We start from the raw sequence: 20,322 nt of genomic DNA on the forward strand, positions 1-20,322 counted from the left end.
AGACTGTGGGGGGCAGAGGCGGTATTCTGATGCCCACTGTAAGTCAGCACCCTGGACTGGTGCACCCTCATTTCTTTTAGTTCTGCTACTGCCACAAAGCCTCCCATGTCTGGGCCTTTTACAGAATTAAATCAAAGCTCTGCATATAGGGGCCTCACAGGATTACATCCTGAAAACAGTGTTGTTACATCCTAGCAGATTGCTCCTGTTAACAGTATTAAATGAAATTGTCACATGCTAATAGGGCAGAGACTGGTGTCACATGGTCAGCTTAACACAATACTTAAGTACCTAGGTCACAGGCATGCTGGTCAAATTGCTTAAACTCAGGGTGCAACTGAAGTCAGCTGAAGTCAATGGCCATATATAGACATTACACTCAGACCTGTTACCTGATTGGAAATTGATCTAAACCCATAACTGTACAGAAGTTTGAAACCAGTCTAAAAAAGGGCATAAGCAGTCTAAGATAGACCTGGTTTGTGGTATACTTAAATCAATCTAGGTAAGACCAGTACATTGAGCTTCTATACCAATTCAATAAGAGTTTTGCCATTGATCCCAATAGTGTCCAGATTTCTTCCTTTGTGTCTTGGCTCTTATAAAATGTGGATAAAAATGCCTCCACAGCAAAGATTATATATTTTCAGCCTTGATTATGGTAAAAAATATTGTCCCTATTTTACACATGGGGGTTTTTATACCATCTATACAGCTCCTATACAATTACCAACTTCTCTTTACTTGCAAACTGAATAAATCTGATATGAAGTTATTGATAGATGATGAGCACAGAATCTGAGATGTCAGTTTTAGAGTTATTTTCCAGGTGCTTCAACTTTTTTTTTAATTAAGCCTATTAGTAGCATTACACTAATTCTACTTTAAGGTTCTTTCTTTATCATACAGTCATTTACAATGCCATATACAAGTGAAATCAGATTTTCATTCAGTAGTAGTTTTAGATAACACAAGACTTTTTGAAAGAAAAGACTTGTATTGTTTCAGAAACGCAAATAGTATTATTCCATGAAATTCTGAATATTGCCATGTGTCATTGTTCTATGTGGGAGGTAGCACCAAAAAAAGAAGAGATGGAGTTTGCTACTTTCTGTGAAACCATACAAAAATCTTAAGCAGTATAATTTCTGCTTTCTTGACACCTGACTGCTTACAGTCATATGAATTGTACTTTGATTGGCATGAGCTAAGCAGGACTGGGCTGAGTCTATACTTGAATGGAAGATTACAAATGAACACTGATGTGCTGGAGAAAGTGGTGTTGGTGATTCAGTAGGTGGCACTCTGGCTGCATCTACACTGGTCAATTTGGGATCTATGACTCTCCATTGTTACAGCTGGACACTGATGTAGAAACAGTGGAGGCTGCAGTTCTCAAGAGGCATTCCTACTATCACATCATCTAACTGCTCAAAGTAGACATCTGTTTTGCCCTTTTCATGTACTTTGCTGTAGCCGCCACAGTAATAGCTGAAGAGATTTGAGCTCTTTGCACATAAACTTCCCTTTACTCCACTACACATTGGCCTCTACTGATGCTCCTACCAGTGAGGAACTGCAATGGTATGGAATTTATAGTTTCAATGTTTGGCGAGGGAGTTACAACCTCTCACTATTGAACTAGTATCCGTGTTGCGCTAGGGGGTACTATATTGCTGAACGTGTCACTTCCAGACAAGTTGAAAAAAATAATGTTAAATAAGGGTCCCACAGTACTCTGTAAGAGGCGGGATGTTGGCCCCATTGCACTGCTCGTATTCTAGGTGGGGTAATTGCAGTCTCTCATTTCCTCTGTGCTTTCAGAACAGATAGTGCATTCTCTGCCTTACACTGTTGATGGTGTTTCATGCTCTGTCAAACAGCAGTTGCATTCCACCCCAGAGCTGGCTGCATTTCATTGGTGGGTTGGGTAGGTGATTTCCTTCCAGTTTGTTTGAAAAGTGCTTTGTGAGGTTTTCTGAATGCCAGACCTATACAAATGCAAGATGCTCTCATCTCCTAAGCAAGAGCTGGCAACTGAAGCATGTAAATCAATATACCTATTATCTTACAACCTTTTTTCATTTTGCTCTTTTTGTTGTTAAACTTCCTGCCTCCTCCTTGCCAGCTCCCCCAAGTTGACAGTGCCAGTGCCTGAGACAGCTCAAAGCTTAGCAGTCACTTGCATAGCATGTTTATTGATAGCTTTGAATTCCTGAGCCAGGGATAAACGTTAGGGCTTTGCTCTTCCTGTGACCCTCTTTCTGCCCAGCTGAATTGGAACATGTGTTCCTAAGTTCCCTCTTGCTTTTTTCCATTTCTGAAAAATTGTAGACAAACCATTGGCATATTGAGGAGATGTTTATAGTGTTGTCAACAATCTAGCTTTGTTAAACAAACGCAAATTAGGAACCCATCCTTGGTTTTCTTTGCTGTCAGTTTGAATAAAAGTTTATGTGGACTAGTGTCTTCTGCTAAAATTCTTTTGATTGCTTATGAACTGTCTGGCAGAAGTGATGCAGCATAGGCAAGAAGCTAGAAATCCCTATGAGGTAAATGGTGCATGTGCCAATCTGGATGGGAACTATACTAGCACTATACTTAGGTTACTATATAAAATGGAGAAAATTGGCAACCTCTGTTGACTACCAAGGCCAGTGCTACCAGAGGCTGGGCACATTGTCAGTGTAACATGGTACAGAAAGGAGGGTACTCAATGCACCCACTGATGTAAGATTCATGCAACAGCACTGGCCTTATTTTAAAAATAATATTTAAATGACTTTCTTTTCACTGAAAAAGGCATCTCAGTTAATATTGTTAAGTTGGAATGGAACCTTTCAAAGAAAAATAATTCAGTAGAATGATTTTATTGAATTATATTGATACCAGTATCACACAAATTCATTCCTTTGATTTATATAAATTAGAGGACAAATTCTAGAAATAAATAGTCTTTAAACAAAACCAATTTCTCAGTTACAATTAAATCCCTTGTAGGTATTTACAGAACACCAGTCACCCCTGTAGCAGGTCAGAGGGAGACTATTCTACCTCTTTATTGTATTAAACAAAACATCATTAAGTGCAACAGGTGCATGTCTACACAGTGACTTGTACTGCATAGTAAACACAGTGACTTAAGCTTAAATTTAATACCTGCATGGTGGATAATGCAGGTATAAATTTATGCCTGATTAGTCACTGTGCAGTAATGCACGTGTAGATGCATTACTGTGCAGTAACCCAGGGGGCCTCCCTGCTGGGTTTGCCCAGCCACTAGGGGGCCAGCCTGAGCCCAACCCCAAGACTTCTGGCTGGCCACCTCTCCTAGCTTCAACTTGGAACTAAAGTTAGTCCCAAGTGCTAGCAACTGGCTCTGGCTTCAATTTGGGACTAAAAATAGTCCCACATTCTGGCAGCCATGTGGTCAGAGGCTGGAGCTCCTCCTGGTGGCCACAGGGGCACATGGCAGGCTGCTCTGATCTGGGATTAAATTTAGTCCCAGGTTGCCTGCATGTGTAGATGTTGGTCTATTCCTACTAGCTGTGCAGTAATTTACTGTGCAGTAAATTTAAGCTGGTGCAAATGTATGTGTAGACACACCCAGTGTAATTTACTCCAATTTAAATAAATTCAATTGGCAGGCTTATGGCCAAGAAGCAAGCAAAAAGCAGGAAACAATATTAAAATTGAAGCCTAACGTCTCCCAGATCACTGGATCACCTTTGTCTTCTATCACCATCTATCACTGTCCATATTCCATGAAGACAAAATCTTGGGTATAGAGGTAGCTATTGTCCAAAATTACACCTTAAATTAGCAATATAATTGAGGTTCTGGTTTTGGTGCTTCTCAAATTATGACAGAAAAGAAGTAAATCTAAATTGTCCGACCCCATTTTGTGGCTTTTTAGGGGTTGCAGTTTCTATGTACGCTCTCGCTTTCCAAAAGGTACAAATTAGAGACCTAACAATACTATTTTAGTTGGCAGGTTTTTTCTCTTTTTGTGCGCTAGACACATGCAAAACATATAAGCTGACGATAGGATGATGAAATTGGCAAGTCTTCATGCAGGGCTCTTCTCCTAATGAAACTGCAAAGCGATTTGCTAGTAAGCTTCAAGCTTAATTATAAAGGCCTTGATCCTTTATTTAAATCAGTGAACAACTCCTTTTACTACTATTGTGAGAAGACCCCAGCTCAGCTGTTATTGTATATCTGAATGCTCAATTTATCTCTTACAGCTGATCTACCAGATCCCAGCAAGCACCTCATTTTAACAGGAGGAGCATTCCTATCAGTTCGAAGACTGATCACATTGCTTTAACCTTTTGCTCTGAAAGCAGAATCTGCATACACATACTGAATTTGCTTCCTCTGTACACTTTCCGCATGGTAGCATTTATTGCGGAGATTCACTGCAGATGACCAGGTTTCCATAGATTTTTACCTGATCATGAAAACAATTACATGAATGTAATCAAAGGATCACCTTTTCCTCACATGAAAATTATATTTTTTACTGAATATGCAAGGGCGAGCTTGCAGGCAATCTCTGTCACTGCCACCAACCACCCTGTGCTGCTGCTGCTCTGCGTACAGCTACCGCCATCCGTCCCCACCCCTGCTCTGTGTGCGGTCATTGCCCACCCCCCCTCTCTGTGTCCAACTCTCTGTGAAACCCCTGTGCCTCAGGTAACCAGCATTTTTTAGATTATCAGCACCCCCATGCCCTACTCATGCCAAATAACAGGGCTTTTACTGTATTTTTTAGCAAGGACCATTTCTTGTCTGTATCCACAAAGTCATGCACATATAGAATCATAGACAATTAGGGTTGAAAGAGATCTCAGGACTTCCTCTAGTCCAATGCCCTACTCAAAGCAGGACCATCGCCAGTTAGATCATCCCAGCCAAGGCTTTGTCTGGCCATGTCTTAAAAACATCCAAGAATGGAAATTCCACAACCTCTCTGGGTAACATGTTCTAGTGCTTTACTACCCTCCTGGTGAGAGTTTTTTTTCCTAATACCTAATTTAAAACTTCCTTTGCTGCAGCTTGAGACCATTGCTCCTTGTTCTCTCATCTGCCACCACTGAAAACAGTCTAGCTCCATCCTCTTTGGAACCACCCTTTAGGTAGTTGAAGGATGCTATTAAATCCCCGCCTCAGTCTTATCTTCCAGACTGAAATAAGCCCAGTTCCCTCAGCCTCTCCTCAGAAGTTATGTGCCCCAGCCCCCTCATCATTTCTGTTGCCCTCTGTTGACTCTCTCCAATTTGTCTACATCCTTTCTGTAGTGGACACAGTGCTCCAGATGTGGCCTTAATAGTGCTGAATAGAGGGGAAGAATCACTTCCCTTGATCTGCTAGCAATGGTCCTACTAATGCAGTTCAGTATGCTGTTAGCCTTCTTCACAAGAGCACACTTTTGGCTCATATTCAGCTTATTGTCCACTGTAACCCCCAGGTCCTTTTCTGTAGAGCCAGTTGGTCCCCAGCCTGTACTGGTCGGTGCATGGGATTCTTCCATCTTAAGTGCAGGATTCTGCATGTGTCCTTATTGAACCTCATTAGATTTCTTTCATGCAGTGTTATAGTAAAAAGAAGTTCAATAATTTAATATCATTGTATTGTTTTAGTTACGAATTGTGACTAGAGGAGCCATATTTGAGATCTGCCCCTTCCATTTTGCTTTTGCAATGCTGCAGGAAGGCAGATTCAGTGAGCAGTATGAAATGGTTACCTGTCTGTTCAGATGCCTCATGTTCCCCTGGGGATAGGATCACAAATCTTTAGATTTTGGGCAACTCTCTGCATTTTTTCATGACCGTAAAATCCTTTCCCTCCCTAGAGAGGAGAAGAAATCTGGAAGCGGAGTTTTAAGACTACCTTTTTCTTCCTTTCATGAGCTTTTCTGAAGGGGAAGGGCCTTCATAATCAATTTGCCTCTGGCTGAAAAATGTGCTGCAACACAGAAGAAGGTATACGAGGAAGATTAAGTGGAAAAAAGCAAGATATAAAGCAAAAGGCTGTACCTCCCTAAAAACAGAAAAGTCCATTTTAATAATGCCAAGAAGGATTGAATTCTGCTCTGCAATTCTGATTTTTTAGCAAGACCTTTTTAGTCTGAGCATATCACTTTAATGAAATGGGAGGAGGGATTTACAGTCAGAAAAGTTACATTTAACAAGCTAGGTAATGGGATACTATACTTTTAGGAAAAAAATAAACCTTGTTTGATGTAGCTGTTAAAGAGTATAATCATTTGAAAGCTGTCTGATGGACCATGTGCTCAATGAACAGTTGTCCAAGTTAGAGAAAAAACACAGCTAAAGCTGGCATTTAGTTGGCAATATAAGCCATGAACTCTCATCCCTAGGGTTGGATCCTCCAAGATGAAACTGAACTGTGCTGGACGAGAGGGAGATGGTGGAATTTCCCCCCCCGCCGCACCTGCTTGGAGGATAAAAAAGCACATTCAGTCCCCACGAACCTCAAGCTGGTCTCTTTCACCTATGAATATTTGAGTTCATCTTCTGACAAACCACATGAAACTGGCAGTTAAAACTCTTTAAATTTTTTAATTCTTTTTAAACGCTTTTGCAACAGCTTTAGCTACTCAAGAGATTGAAAGCAATCTTACCTTGATTTTTTTTCCTTGTATTTGAACAGGAACCAATCCTTTGTATATTCAAATTACTTTATGAAGGGTCAGTGGCAAAGTCAGCAAAAGGTTATGTTTCTTGCTGAAACTTCTGCTTTAAACTATATAGGAAATTGGCTTATTTCATTTAAATGGATGGCAGATGTTGAGATTTTACTGAAAGACAAGGAAGGGAACTCCAGCCTTGGGAAACTCAACTTTTAACTGCAGTGAAGTACTTCAGAGAAATCTGTTCTAGGCTGTGTAAACTGCTGGGTGATTTCTACAATTTGGGAGTGGAGAAGCCAACATTTAGTTCACTTAAAGCCTTTCCCTCAAGGCTTGTTTTATTATACAGAAAACAACTATAAAAAACACTGAAATTCAGTCTCCAAAGGCTTTCCCCACAGTAGCTAGCCAAGAGGGAGAGGATGTGTCCTTCCTCTTAGCTCTCCTAGGCATCCTGCCACAGAGGGCTTTCCCTCAAGGTCTCATCTCAACTCTTTGCCTTGTCAGACTAAGCCAGGTGCATTATTATATGGAGTCCCCAGTAGACCATCATATAATGCCTAGTTAGATGAAACATTCTGCATCCTGTGTCTTGATGTAGAGGCTACAGCTCCTAGCAGGAGTCTTAACAGATTTCATCCTTTTAACAGAAATGCTTGTGGTGCCTGGGCTTGCAGCCCTGCTTTCTGTTGCATGATCAATGAAACTTGTATGATTTACCATTTGGGGCAATAGTGCAATCCCTCCTTTCCCACAGGGTGGAAGAACTTTAGAATGGGAGTTTCAAGAGTAGCTTTCAGAAGGTAATCAGGCTTCAGAAATTAAGCAGGAGTCATTTATACCAGTATGTGGAACTGAGATCCAGGTTTCTGCAGCAGGGGCTTCTGGTGTTTCCATATGCGCTCAGGGGCTTTGCACTGCTGGAAATATCTTCTGAGATACTCTAGAAATGTTTATTAATAGGTGAATGATGAGACTTCTTTATAGTGAAAGTCCACCCTCCAGGATCTTTTAGAATGTAAGATAGTGGTCTCCATTTAAAAGGCAACATTTGAAAAAAGAAGTGTAACAAAGGAATACGGGAAATATGGTAAATTTCCAAAAGGGAAATATGGTAAATTTCCAATAGGGAAATGGGGGTAGATATTGACTTCTAATGGAAAGCACTCTACTAAAATACCTTTAAGACTTGATTTTACCCTAGACTAACCTGGAAACATTTCCTCAGGAAAGACTCTTTGCATTACAAGTGCCCAGTGAAAAAGAATGTAAGTTAGTCTTTACAGACTACATAGTTAGATATCTATAGAAATAAAGGTGATAGAATCTAAAGAAGTCCAACCTGGAAAGTGTCTAGGGAATATGGAGGGAAGGAGTGTTGTGGGTAATAGCTTTTATTAGATCAACTACATGGTTGGGATAGTTAGACAAGCTTTTGAATGCAAGGCATGCTTCTTCAAATCTGAGACAGTAGACTAATGCAGCAAAGTTTACCATGGTATCAAGCAATGGATGAAAGAAGGAACTTTAATGCAGCTAGATTTTGAGTGTTTAGGGTATGTTTGTAAACCCTCCTTTGCAAACATGAGCATACCATCATAATATAAGCTCCAACAGCTCATATGGAGGAATGTGTCCATGTCTATTCCAAGCCCCACAGTTCCTTCACTGCCTACTTTGTGGGACTGTGTGTGCATGAGTGGATGGGGCTTATTTCTAAGCAGCTCAGTCAGGAGGTGGTATAGACTTACCACTGAAGATTGTTTTCAAGAGAGGGACTAAATCTTGGCCACTGACCACTTGGAGTGACCCTGCTCGCCACAGAATACAACACCACATGGACTAAGAAATCAACTTTCCAGTGGCAAGCAGGATACTTTACCAAAATGAGTCAAGATTTTTGAAGGGCTTAGGGAGATTGGGTTGATCTTGTCCCTTTGCTGGTTGGAAGGGTGTCTTCATTTTTCCCCCTTTATCTGTGTAGCGGCAGAGCAGCATCAAGGTGGTTCTTCTAGACTTAGAACCTAGGTGGTCCTAAGTCCTTTGCACCCCTGCTATCTGTGTGAGATGTCCAGTTGTCCACTTACCAAACACTCAAGTCATAGAGACCTATATAGCCTTGTGACATACAGGGGGGCATATCCCATTTCCACACACTGCTATTCTCAGATAAGCTTCAATGACTGCAGACATGAGGGCAGGGGTTGTCCATAAGGGACGACCTGCCTCTATCAGTGTCAGTGTAAGTTGGCTCTGAAATGTCAGTTTCATCAGACCAGATTCATAAAGACATTTAGGTCCATAATTCCAGTTGACTTATTTTTATAAGAGACTGATTTCAAAAGAGATTGGGTGCCTCAACTTCTTTGAGGATCTGGGCAAAGTTTTTATCTGTTTTAATCTTTGGGAACTCCTCTGTGGCTTTATTCTTCTCTCATGTTCATTTTACACTGGTATATTTCCACTCATTTCAGCAAACTTACTCCTGATGTACCACAGCATGGGTGTGATAAACAGGCTCAATGTCTACAAGTTCTCAAGGCCTGAATCCTGCCTAAGCCTTAGATGCATCTTGGCATGCTGGAAACATACCGATGCACTTAAATATTTCCACTGTAATCAAATGGGACTAATCATTTGGTTAAATTCATGAGTAAGTACTTGCAGAATCAGGGTCTTTGAACAGTGGGCAACAAGTAGAATAATTTTGCCATCTGGTCCTAGAGGCTGCTATTGAAAAATCCAATAGCTATAGCTGTCATTTAGGATTTTGTAAATGTCTTTTATATCATGATACAGTAACCAGCTAACATCTATTTGTTCTTTGATAAAGTATCAGATTTTTTTACCTGATCTCATTTCTAGTCTATCTGGAATTCAGTAATATGTCCAATTTCAGTAATGCATTTCCACACAGAAAATTATTAGTTAAGGTGCGAGAACACACTGATGCAGAAGAAAAAGCAAGAAGCTATATATCTATATAGGATTAGGAAGTCTCTCTTTTTCTCTCTCAAAACAAGAACATTGATCAATCAATTGATCGATTTATCAATCTATGTATCGATCTTTTCTATACAGGAAACCCTCAGTATTCGTGGGTTCAGCATTTGCAGTTTCAAATATTCGTGAATGCCAAACCCACATTCTAAATACACTTTAAACACTTACTGGGGGACTCCTTGGGAGCTCCACACTTGCTGCTGCCGGGCTCCCGCCACCACCATCAGGCTCCCCCCAGAGCCAAGCCCCTCCCCCCCAGCTGCTGCGTTCATGAAACATATTCCCTGCAAATGGCGAGAGTTGCCTGTATATATAGAATAGGACCAACTGTATAGTTGGAAGAATATATATTCTTCCTGATCAAGGGTGTGTATGTGTATGTGTATATGTGTGTATATATATATGTATATATATATATATATATGTGTGTGTGTGTGTATATATATATATATATATATATATATATATGTGTGTGTGTGTGTATATATATATATATATGATCAACTGTATAGTCAGGAGAGATGTTAGGCAAGCCTTTGGGCACAAAGTTGCCAATCTTTCATGACCTAAAGGGCACTATAACAGGGGACCGCCAACTCCTGTTACTGGGAGTGAGCAAGTACAGTGTTACAGAGGGCAGGGTACAGGATACAGCTTGCAGGAAGGCTAGCTGCAAAGCTGTAAGCCTGTTAGCCAGAGAGGCAGGTGGCAGATGCAGGCCATGAAGATGCAGACCAAAGCAATAAGCCTGCTAATTGTTAAAAAAAAGGGAAACACTTGAGCCTGTCCTTGAGGATCAGAAGTCAGGATTGGGCTGAACAGATGAATGCAACATAAGGTCATATAAGCCTGGCTTCTAGGAGGGAGCCTCAGATTCTCCAGGTTATGCTAGCTGAAGGAGCTCCCTGCACTGAGTAGAAAAGCAATACTGGAGCCCAGGAAAACCGTGAGTAGGCCCAGGGGGGGTCTGAGCTGAAAGAAGCCACTGGAACTGAGTAAGAGTTTGTGGGAAGAGCTTAAAAGAAGGCACTCTAGCTGCAATGGATCATGCTTGGGTTTTGATTTATGTTACTGTTACACTCATGAGGCATGGGCACGATGCTAGGGGAGGTTGGAGGCCACAGAGGGCACCCTCGGGAGGGGTGGTTTATGACTGTTCTTAGGGGAGAAGCACATCCCAGTGAGCAGAGTAAGGGGTGACAAAGTCAAGAGGCCCAGGATTTTTGGGAATGTGCTGCCAGAAGCCTGCTGAACTGTGTGAGGGGTGAGCAAGCCTGGTGGACTGAGTGAAAGATAAGAGAGCCCAGTGGATTGAACAGAGCAGAGCAGGACACCCAAGGCCACATTGTGGTTCTCTGTAGGTAGCCTCTCAGAAGTCACAATAACAACAAAAGCATGGCGGGTGAGGATAGGGTGGTACCTGGAAAGAGACCAGATGGAAGGAACAGGATTAGTACAGCCACCAGGGGGTGCCATAGCCACTCTCTGAGGCTGGGCCTTTGTTTCAGGCACTTTCTGCCCAAAAGTTTGTCTAACATCTTTCCCAACTATACTTTATTGGCCCAACTGTATATCACCAAAGCAACCCTTGTTTCTCATATATTACCTGGAGCATCAAAGCTACAACACTTTGACCCTACTAAAGAAAAGATGCAATGAGTTTTACTAGTTCCTCAAGAACTGCTTTAGGATTCAAGTTTCTTTAACATTTTTATCAATGATCTTGGTACAAAAACTAGGAGGGTGCTAATGAAATTTGCTAGTGACACAAAGTTGGGAGGCATTGTCAAAATAGAGGAGGATCAGCATCTCACGTGGGATTAATTAAATGGCCTTGAGAACCAGAGTAATAAAAAAGGGTTCAATTTCCATTGGTGAAAATGAAAGATCATGGATTTAGAGAGACTAGCAACACAAATTTCTGCTCTAAGATGAAGATTAAAGCCTGGAAACAAATGTATTAGTTGATCTCAGGGTCACTATAAGCTGTGAATGGGATGACTGGATGCTTCATGTGATTTTGCACAGAGATAGAGAAGTGTTAATGCCATTGTCCAAGCAAGTGGTAAGACCATTCTGGAATTCTGCAGACAGTCGTAGTAACCTGTAATCAGGAACAATGAATTCAGACTGAAGCAGAAACAGAGAAGGACAACTATGGGGATAAGGAAAAGGGAGAGTATGTCTAATAAAAGAAGATTAAAAAAAATTTGTGTATTCTAGAAAAATGAAAGTTGAGAGGGGATAGGATTGTTCTCTATTACTATGTTAGGGGTAAACACCAGACGTGGAGAAAATTCTTAAAGGAAAGAATAATATTGCTACAGGAACAAGTTAGGAACAGCCATGAGTTAGACTGAAAATTAGACAAAGTGTTCTAACTATCAGAGGACTGAGGTTCTAGAAGAGCCTTCAAGAGGAAAAAAGGTTATAAGAAATCCTTAACTAGTTTTCATATAGAACTTGGTAAGTTTATTACAGGAAACCCTCACTATTTGTGGGTTCGGCATTTGCCGTTTCAAATATTCATGAATGCCAAACCCGCATTTTAAATACACTTTATGCACTTACAGGAGCTTCTCAGGAGCTCCGCATTTGCTGCTGCTGGACTCCTGCCACCACCAGGCTCCCACTGGTGTGCTCCTGCTGTCATGAACGCAGCGCCTTATTCATGGATTTTGGCATTCGTGGGAGACACGAGAACGTATCTCCCGCGAATGGCGAGGGTTGCCTGTAATTGGATTATAACACATAGTGCCTGCCATAGTCAGGAACTGGGCTCCATGACTCGGGATCCCCCTTTCCATTCTACCTTCCTACATTTGTAGAACTTCAAAATCCAACTTTTGAGGGTCTACTACTATCATCAAGATCATAAAAGGAGTTGGACATTTCAAAAATGTTCCTTAGGCTATGGAAGTACACCAGGTATGGTATTCATGCACTTCCTCCCTTCTCCCCGCCATTAACCAGTGCCAAAAACTGGGGGAAGGGGAGGAGATGGATAGGGGAACATTCTGAAATAAACACTTCATGAGAAGTTTTATATTAGCATGACCTCTGGAATAAGCTGAATGTAGCGTGTCTGAGTCCGGATTCTTGTGCAGGATATTCATTCATATGTATAGAATTCTATCCAGTTTCAACTGCTACTGTAGCTTAGTTGCAGCCAAAAGAGACTCAAAAGCCTTTCATGAAGAGACAGATGAAACAGACAGTTATATTCTCTGGCTGGCATGCTCACTTTGTCTCTGCTGCTAAACAAAAGGTCTCTGTACGAGGTCACTGTATAATGAGCCACAGTTCAGTTGTAAATACATTTTCAATGTTTCCGTCCCAGTGCAGAACAAAGAGGAGCATCCCAATTCAGGTCAACACTTTGCAACATCATCATTTGATGAGAAAAATAATTTTTGTCATCAGTTGTCTGCTAAGCATCCCCATTTCATGGGAAGCAGGCTTCCTGATACATTTGACACTGGCTGTGATGTCAAATGCCTGTCACTGCCCTCTTTAATCTTAATTGGTGATCTCTCCTTTGAGCTTTGTTGTATTTCTGCACTCAATATATATGAATCAATCCTGTTTTGTTTTTCCTTTGTCCCTCAAAATTACTTCCGATATCATTTTGGGGGTTTCTTGTCTTAGGGATTTGCCCGATGGAAAGACAAAAAATTAGTTGTAAAATGTCAACAAGAGATCCCTGGCTGAGGAATAGAAAGATCACTGAACTGTCCTACAAGAAAACAGGTTTCTATGGTCATCATATCCCCACAAGTATACCATTTAACACTTCAAGTTCTGCAGCCACATAAGAAGGTAACTTTTCACTGATGCCCTCTTGATTAAATTCGGATTTTGAGGCTCACCCAAAGTCCTGTATTATTTGTTTTATTTCCTGGGATGATTCTCAGGATTACTGGATTTAAACTACCATAATGTTACCTTCATCAACTGTTTATTCGATGTTATTAATACAGTGTTTAAGAGCAATCCAAACATGTTATAGTGCCCTGAAAAGTGCTAGATTTATTATATCAGCTTTACATTTGAAGTGGCCACAACACAAAGTAGAAAAGGCTTGTGTTTTATGAGGGCAAGGCTATGGAGGAATACTAATTGCTCACTTTGTATTTTAAAATAGTGGCTTACTTGATATTAGTCTCTTAAAGCTGTAAGATATAGTAAACAAAAATTTCTTCAGGGCCTGATAAAAATGTTTACAAATATGTATCTAGTTCTAGAGTGGTTTATGAGGAAAGTGAAATTATTAGGTTAATTCAGATTAACTCACCTCAGTTTCAGTATACTTTTTTTAGGGTGCGATTCTGGCAAACTTATTTAGATCCCTGGGCCAAATTTGGGCTTCAGAGCTTCTTGCATGCTGGATCTGGACTGTTGGGTGAACGGTGGTGGTGTTAATTCCTGCACCTGCATGAGTCACTGTGTTTGTGCAACCAGCACATGGGAGCTTATGCCATCACTGTTCTCCCCATCACTACTGATGTATGTCCTTGTAGGAAGTGGGCCATCCTGGGGCAGGTGCAGATGTTGGCCTACCCACTTTTCTAGGGCAGTCCGCCCACCTGCCTCGCCTACCACGCCTTTGATGTAACTGAATGTGTTCCTAGGTGGGAGGCTGCCCACTTAATTGTCCTTATGCCAAGGAGAATACATGGCTCCAAACCTTCCCTTAAAACATGTCCCATGCCTTGCAGCTGGCATCCATATCCATCATTACTCCCTGGCCCCTTAGCTGGGCCATCATGCCCCCCTCACTGGGGCTTCTGTTTTCCCAAGCTCCCACACTGGTGCTTCTGGGACTGCCAACTGCTAATGCCCCTGGGGCCTCAGGCCTCATTCAGTGGGCCTTGGCCCTGTGCTTTTCTGTCAGGGATGTGCTCCCCTAACCTTTCCCTTCTACAGGGTCACCCGCAAGGCAGAGGGGGCTGAGGCTTTCTGGCGCCCCATACTCACCCTTCACTGAAGAAGCACAGATGTAGCATTTCCTGGAAGCTGCCCTGCCACAAGCATCCCCACCACACCATCCTCCCCAGCAGGGTATAGTTTAAGTCATGCCCCAGGACCAAGAACCTCCTCCAGCCCCTAGTTCCTACCCTGAACCTCCAAGGTGTTCTGGGAGCAGCAGCTGCCTGGGTGATGTTGCTCCTTCAGCTTCTTGCAGCCACTGCCAGCTGTGCTCTGGGGCCTAGCCTTATAGCCAGGCTCCCAGCCTCTTCACCAATGAGGCGGCCTCCTGCCTAACATGCGACTGCTTGGTTGGGCCTGCTCCCAGCAGCTGGCTGCTTACTGCCTGCTCAAACCCCTTCATGTGTCAGGCACAACCTGTGCTCTGCCACAGTCCTTAACAGGGATCTTGACCCAAAACATTTGGTGGCTGAGTGAGCAACTATGGCATTAACTCCCTAGATAATGACTGCACTGACCCTGACTCTGGCAGCCATGTGGGTCTAACACTGCTGCTGCTGCTAAATTTCCAGCCCTCAGGGGCTGATCCAGAGGGGAGTCTTTCAGACCATGAGAAGACCTGTGAGCCAGATGATCCATCCTATCTGTGGACTGTATATATGACACCCTTACTCTGTGGAATAGAGGTTACAGTATGAATAACATTCTGCAGCTGGACTTCTACTAAGTGATTTATTATGACCTGTAATAACTGCACCTTTAAACATCCATATTTTCTCACATACGACATGTCTTGGAATATAATGTGTGCCTTCATTTTCAGAGGCAAAGCCTAACCTTCAGCTGACTTGCCCTCCTTTCCCTGGTTAACTAAAGTTAAAAATCTAGCTGCTCCTGAAGACTGGTCTCCATCAATGAATCTATGATTTTTGAAAGAGCTAAAGAGTCTCTGGGGCTCTGAAGCAGCAGGAGAGTTTAGGAGTAGTTAGCAGAAAGTAAATTGTCTTAAGAAAGGTTAGTTTGATAAGTAGACTATCAAAACCATTAAAAAGGAAAGATGATTGTTAACACCTCTTAAGTGAAAAATAAGGAGCCATTAAGTCAATTGACTCCCTCAGCTGCCTGAATAGTAATTGCAATAGCTGCTGCACTGTGGAGCAGGAATCAAAGCAGGGTGATTCTATCCTAGTCAGAAAATCATCTTTCCTGCTTCTCTAGTTTTGGAGAGGATGATTTTGTGTGGAAAGGTATGTGTTATATGTGAGAAAATATGCCATTTTGGGTACTTTCAAGAACACTTAGCAGAATTTAAGAAAGAAAATGAATAAATGTTGTTTTATTTATTGAAAGATCTTACTGCTTAATTTTCACAATACTGTTCTGAACTGGTGATAGAAGTGAAATATTTTCAGCAGCCACATTTCAAATATCTGCCAAGTCTTTGCATATGACATTTGAAAAATACACACCTTTTGGTTCCTATGTAAAGAAATATGCAGAGACAGATTTTTTAGCAAATTCCAACACTAACATAACAGCACATTAACAAGATATTTTATACCAATATAGAACAAGGTTACTGTGCAAAATATTTCATTTTTAGGAACATGACTACTTTTTAATATAGTTTCATAGTAGCTAGGGTCAGGAGGGACCTGAACAGATCATCTAGCCTGATCCCCTGCCACAGGCAGGAATGAATGCTGGGTTCACAAGACCCCAGACAGGCAAATTCTTGTTGAACTTGCCCAAGGTCGGGGCGAGGACCACTTCCCTGGGAACTTGGTTCCAGATTCTGGCCACCGTAACTGTAAAATATTGCCTTCTGATTGCTAACCTAAACCTATTCTCCATCACCTTATTACCATTGTTCCTCAATACCCCATGTGGTGTTGGGGAGAAAAGGGTTCTTCCTATTTGACGATGATCTTCCCTGGTGAGTTTGTAGGCAGCCACCAGGTCCCCCCTCAGCCTCTTCTTGCAGAGGCTGAGCAGGTTCAGGTCCCTCAGTCTCTCCTCATAGGGCTTGTCCTGCTGCCTTCTTACCAAATGGGTGGCTCTCCTCTAAACTGTCTCCAGGCTGGCCACATCATTTTTAATGTGCAGCGCCCAGTACTGGACATAGTACTCCAACTGCAGCCCAATCAGTGTCGCATAGAGGGGGAATATTAGCTCCCTGGACCGGGTTGAGATGCATCTTTGGATGCATGACAAGGTGTGGCTGGCCTTGCTGGCTGTGGTCTGGCATTGGCGGCTGATGTTCATCTTGGAGTCAATAATGACTCCAAGATCCCGTTCCTCCTCTGTGCTTTCAAGAGGGGAACTCCCCAGCCTGTATGTATGCTGTGGATTCCTTCTCCCAAGGTGCAGCACCCTGCATTTATCTACGTTGAACCCCATCCTATTCTCATCTGCCCACTTTTGTAGTCTGTCTAAATCTATTTGCAGCCTCTCTCCCTTCAAGTGTGTCCACCTCGCTCCACATCTTAGTGTCATCAGCAAACTTGGACAGTGTGCTTTCAACCCCCTCATCCAAGTTGCTGATGAAGATGTTAAACAGTGCAGGCCTGAGGACTGAGCCCTGGGGTACCCCACTGCTCACATCTTGCCAGGTTGAGTATGACCCATCCACTACTACTCTCTGGGTGCGCCCCATCAGCCATTTTTTTTTACCCATCCAACTGTGCAGGCATCAATGCTACAGTCACTTAATTTATTAATGAGAACAGGGTGAGAGACGGTGTCAAAGGCCTTCTTGAAGTCCAGAAAGACTATGTCCACAGCGACACCATCATCCAAGGATTTAGTTACCTGGCCAATAAAAGGCAATCAGATTGGTTAGGCAGGACCTGCCTTTGATGAACCCATGCTGGTTGGCCCTGAGCATGATCTCCCCTGCTGGCCCCCCGCAGATGTGCTCCTTGATGATTTTCTCCAAGATCTTCCCGAGGACCGAGGTGAGGCTTACGGGCCTATAGTTTCTTGGGTCCTCCTTCCTCCCTTTCTTAAAAATGGGGACCACATTAGCTAGTTTCCAATTCTCCAGCACCTGTCCAGATGACCACGAATGCTCATACAGCTGGGCCAAGGGCTCTCGATGACCTCTGTCAGCCCCCTCAACACCCTTGGGTGGAGGGCATCTGGACCTGCAGATTTAAAAATGTCCAGCCCTTCCAAAAGATCCCTGACTACATCTGTGCTGACCCAAGGCCTGACAGAGCTATATAAAACTCTTATGCTTTCTTCATTCTGAGTTTTTGCATATTCTGTCTGCCCTTGAGCCTTATACTTCTCAAGAATGTGCACCTCAGCTCACTTTCCATTAACTATGAGGGTTCAAATTATTTACCAATGGGTAGTTTCCCTGAGTCCAGCTAGATGGCCACACCTGATTTAGAGTAAACGGTAGTTGCCTTCATTTTAACATAGAACTGAAGCCAGCGATGTACTATTTGACCTTTAAATAGTGATGTGCTGCCAAATCTCTAACAACAGTTCCCTCAAAAAATGCCCTGATCTTTAGAGGTCTATGGACAATAATACTGAGTAAGTAATATGCTGTGGGAAACAACATGCTTTGCTGTTATTGTCAACCTCAGTTGTAAATGATAATTTTCTGTGGCTGCAAGTGATGATGGAAGGTGTTGCAGACAACATATAGCTTGAAAGCCATTGGTTGATATGCATGCCCAGCAACAGAAAATGAGGGGATTAGGGAACTTTACCAGCAGAAATGTAGGCATTGTTAAGATTAAACAGTAATAACTTTATAATTGGGAGAGGCACTTTAGAGTTGGACTTGCATGCAAAAGCTTATCTGTCAATAAAAGAGGGATAAGTTACCACATCCTTTTAGTTACCACAGGATAGGAACAGGAATGCAGGTAGTTGCTGCAGAACAGCTGATGCACTGGGGAGATCCTTAGTCCACTGCTATACAGAATCCAGAGAGTCATGTGCATTTCTTTCTGGGGATTCAGAATGGAGGTGGTGGCAAGGAAGAACTTATATGAAAAGAAACAGACCAGGTGCAGGGGGATGCCAGACATCCCCCTGTTCCTGAGAGCATGGTACACAAACCAGATCTGCAAGCTGGTGATCGGGCAGGTGACCAAAATAGCTTGTCTTTTCAAGTATTTTGCAGGTCACCTACTGAGACCATAGGGGGTGTACACACCAGCCAAAGGGAGACCATGTACCATGGAATACCCCTGGTTCTACAGTGTGCTAAATGAGTTCCGGAGCAAGTACAGGCTACAGAAGGAAAGACTGGTGACTATGACCAACCACAGAAAGATACGGAAGACAGTCAGAGACATGCTATCGACTGTGGAGCTGCTCCCTGAAGACGATTGCCAAGCCACCTGGGACCAGACCTTTCACAAGGACCTACAAAAGGACCACAGAGACTTGAACTGGCTAATAGCTCACTGCGTACTCCCAGTGAAAATATGGAGATACAGAGAGGGGCAAGGGACTAGCCCCAACTGCCCCAGGGACAGCTGCCAAGATGAAAATGAGACCATTGACCACCTCCTATGGAGCTGCCCCAATGCCAAGGGAGTATGGAAAAAGGTAAGCCAGCTGCATGAAGAGATGACAGTGGTCAGGCTGATGACAAGGGAGGTGGCACTGTATGGACACCTGACTAAACAGCAAGGGTCCCAGACAACTCGCTTCAACCAGTTTGTGTCCTGCATCAGGAGTGTCCTGTGGCAATGCAGGAACCTTTTGATGTACAGACACAGGGAGCTCAAGGAAACAGACTGTGTTAAAATGTTTCTGAGCAAACTTAAGTCCTACTACCAGGCAGTGGAAGAGGATGGAGAAGACACAGCCAACTCCACCTGGAAAAGAAAAGAAACACTTGGCACAGGCTGTTCAAGTACCTCCCCCAGGAGGGGAAGAGGAGAAGGAGAATGAAAAGGACAACGATGCAACTGGACCTGGAGACAGCAAGGAAGATAGCAACAGGATCAGCAGCAGCGGAAGTAACAGTGACATTGACAGCAATAAGGACAGTGAATGAACTAAGAATGTAAACCCCAAATCAGGGCTTGGACTGTGATTGGGTTTGGAAAGGGCAGCGGGTGAATGCGTGGGGGTGCAAGGGAGCAGATGTGTTCATTTATTGTAATGGGTGTGTAGTTTCTTAATGCAGTTTAAGGTGTGTGATAGAAAGTTTTATGCTAGATGATGTGTATATAACTGTATCTATATATATATTTTTAAAATGCAAACAGAGCCCAGATGTAGAGTTCATACATGTAAATTATCTCTGCAAAGAAAAATATTAGTGTCTTAGCATTTTAAAATATATGCATAAAGGCTGACTTTCTTCTTTAAATTGGTACCTGGGCCCTAAGGCAGGACCTGTTGTTATGGGGTGGATGTATCCTCAGTTTTCCCAGGGACTGAGAAATCTCAGTGGCACGTAATGTAGAATTCTGCACATCTCTTTTGACCAGAGTGGCTTCCCATTGCAAAGCTCCACCACCTTCCCTTGTCTGTGTAGTAGTTGTGGCTCTGTAATAAACCATCTTACGAAGTAACTGAAATAAAACCTACCTTTGCATCTGTATATTTTCTTTTCCAATACGCTGGAGTGTAAAAACATCAGGCTAATATTTGTTCTTAAAGGCTGACTTGTTTGCCAGCTATGTTTGCTATTTGTGTTTCTTCAAATCTCAATTTCAAGAGTTTTCTTAGTTTATAGCTCTAGAGAACTGGAA

General features: G+C 42.6%; 1 long non-coding RNA gene across 1 annotated transcript; it reads right to left on the bottom strand.

Annotated features, from left to right (window-relative positions):
• Positions 1–1,396: 1,396 nt before the first annotated feature.
• Positions 1,397–19,031, bottom strand: LOC109323303. The gene is made up of 3 exons (XR_002104603.1): positions 18,898–19,031; positions 18,491–18,492; positions 1,397–1,408 (listed from the first exon to the last, which is right to left on the bottom strand). It is a non-coding gene; the product is annotated as an uncharacterized LOC109323303 (long non-coding RNA).
• Positions 19,032–20,322: the final 1,291 nt, after the last annotated feature.

The sequence above is a fragment of the Crocodylus porosus genome, unplaced genomic scaffold (genome assembly GCF_001723895.1).
Source record: "Crocodylus porosus isolate Cpor-Errol unplaced genomic scaffold, CroPor_comp1, whole genome shotgun sequence".
In the NCBI taxonomy this organism is placed as follows: Eukaryota; Metazoa; Chordata; order Crocodylia; family Crocodylidae; genus Crocodylus; species Crocodylus porosus.